Consider the following 2,500-nt stretch of genomic DNA (forward strand, 5'->3'; position numbering starts at 1 on the left):
GCAAGACGTCATCTGCAAAGGCCGCAGCGTTGACCCTGCGACCGAGGATCCGAGCTCCGATGTGAGAGGGCAGTTGGCCTAAAACGTAGTCCACCGCAAAGTTGAACAGGAGGGGGGAGAGGGGATCGCCCTGGCGAACGCCCCGTGCTGGCTGTACAGACACGCCCACGCCGGCGCCGCCCGCTATCACTGTCGTGCTGCCCTCGTAGCACCGCTCGACATACTCGACAAAACAATCCGGCAGGCCATGCGCCTTCAGCACGGGGCGAAGGGCAGCATGATCTACCGAATCGAATGCCTTAGATACGTCGATCGATGCCACAAAGACAGAGCGGCAGGAGCGAACTGCGTCGGTGAGGGCGGTGTCCAAGATGAACGTGTTTTCCAACATCCCATCACGAGGGATGAATGCCCGCTGACGTTCGTCCACAGCACAAGCGCGCATCAGGCGTGACGCGAGAACCTTGTGAAAGGTCCGCGCCAGCACCGAGCAGACCGTAATGGGGCGAAAGTCAGCGGGGGATGTTGGTGCAGCCGTTTTCGGGAGAAGGGACGTCCGCGCGCGAAGCAGGCGTTCCGGAAGGGCGCGGGCCAGAAGGAAGAGATTCATCACTTTCACCAGGACTTCGTGCGGCAGGCGCCGCAACTCCGCTGGGGTAAGGCCGTCCGGCCCGGCCGCTGATCCCCTGGGCGGCAACGCGGCGGCGACCTCCTCATGTGTGACCGGCCCCCATAGGCACTCGAGAGCGACAGGCTCCGAGTGCGGGAGGAGGCGGTCACGAATGAAGCCCGCGGTGGAAATGGGCTTCTTAGTGAAGAGGTCCGCCCAGAAGTCCAGCAGACCAGGGATGGCAGGTGGCGGCTGGAGCAGGGTGCCATCCAAGAGGCCGCGCACGCAACGTGCACGCGACCTTCGGAAGGCATCCTGCGTTCTCGCATACTCCCAGCGGCGCCGCTTGCGCTTCTGCGTCGGCGGCGCTGCAGGCGGCCGCTTAGATGGTTGGCGCGGCCGCTGTGTCCTGGTGATCGATCTCTCCCCTCTGGACCCGACCGACGCAAGGGCATCCGGGAGCATGCCCAGGATGACATCGGGCGGCGTGCCCCGCCCTAGACCAATGACTCGATCCAGGGCAGAGAAACGCTGGGCGGAAGCAGGTAGCCCCGCCAGATGCTCCCAGATGGCGGCGTCAGTCGGCCCCTCCGGCGGCGGCCCGGTGGTGTCGGCCGCGAAGTCCTCGGCTGCGTCGACAGGCGGCGCAGCGGCCTCGCCCGCGTCAGGCAGCGGGCTCGCTGCTCCCCGGCGGGACGCCGGCTCTTCCCCCCGACCGATCTCAAGCGCCTCCATGAATTGGCGGACAAGCTGCTTGTGGGCAGCTTGCCGCCGTCGGCACTTGATTGCTTCGAGCGTTCGGTCGGGGAACATCCTGATGAGTTCTTGATTGACAAAGAAGAACCGGGCGTCCCTCTCAAGGAACAGTTCGGCCTCTGCCTTGGCGAGCGATAGGACTTCTTCCTCCGTCCACCTCGCGCGATGCCTCTCCGTGACGATCTCCGCGTTGGCGGCCGCAAGGTGTTGGCGGCGGCGATGGACCCCGAGACCGTTCTTGGTGGTGAAGCTGCGGTGGCACTCACTACAGGTGTAGATAGCTGCAACAGTTACAAGATCTTCGGCACGGCCGGTTGGCCGGCTAGGAGCTGGGGAAGCTGGGGTGGCACCTTCAGCGGAAGGGCCACCACTCGTATTTATTTGTCTGCTGCCCCCAACTTGAAAGGGATAATGCGAGGGGGGGCTGGTAACCCCCCCAAGCCCCTGGTGCGGTCTTCCACTCTGCGAAAATCAGCGGGCCCACGAGAAGGGGAGAAGACCGCAGGAGAGGAGAGGCTAAGAGGGCTAGGCCCATGTATTGCGCATCACTCTCCCTGTAACTACAACCCAAGGAAGGCACCTCGCAGCAGCAGCACGACTACTACTTAAGAGAGTCATAGTTACTCCCGCCGTTTACCCGCGCTTGCTTGAATTTCTTCACGTTGACATTCAGAGCACTGGGCAGAAATCACATTGCGTCAACACCCGCTAGGGCCATCGCAATGCTTTGTTTTAATTAGACAGTCGGATTCCCCCAGTCCGTGCCAGTTCTGAGTTGATCGTTGAATGGCGGCCGAAGAGAATCCGCGCACCCGCGCGCCCCCGGAGGAGCACGCTAAGGCGGACGCGGCCTCGCAGCAAGGAAGATCCGTGGGAGGCCAAGGCACGGGACCGAGCTCGGATCCTGCGCGCAGGTTGAAGCACCGGGGCACGAACGCCGCGCAGGCGCGCGCATCCTGCACCGCCGGCCAGCACGAGGCCAACCAACGGCGAGAGCAGACCACGCCCGCGCTAAACGCCCGCACTTACCGGCACCCCTACGGCACTCACCTCGCCCAGGCCCGGCACGTTAGCGCTGACCCACTTCCCGACCAAGCCCGACACGCCCCGATCCTCAGAGCCAATCCTTATCCC

General features: G+C 63.9%; 1 pseudogene; it reads right to left on the reverse strand.

Annotated features, from left to right (window-relative positions):
• The window catches only part of LOC126147339 (large subunit ribosomal RNA), a 7,872-nt pseudogene that overhangs the window by 3,018 nt on the left and 2,354 nt on the right, over window positions 1-2,500 (reverse strand).

This window comes from Schistocerca cancellata, unplaced genomic scaffold (genome assembly GCF_023864275.1).
Source record: "Schistocerca cancellata isolate TAMUIC-IGC-003103 unplaced genomic scaffold, iqSchCanc2.1 HiC_scaffold_855, whole genome shotgun sequence".
NCBI lineage: Eukaryota > Metazoa > Arthropoda > Insecta > Orthoptera > Acrididae > Schistocerca > Schistocerca cancellata.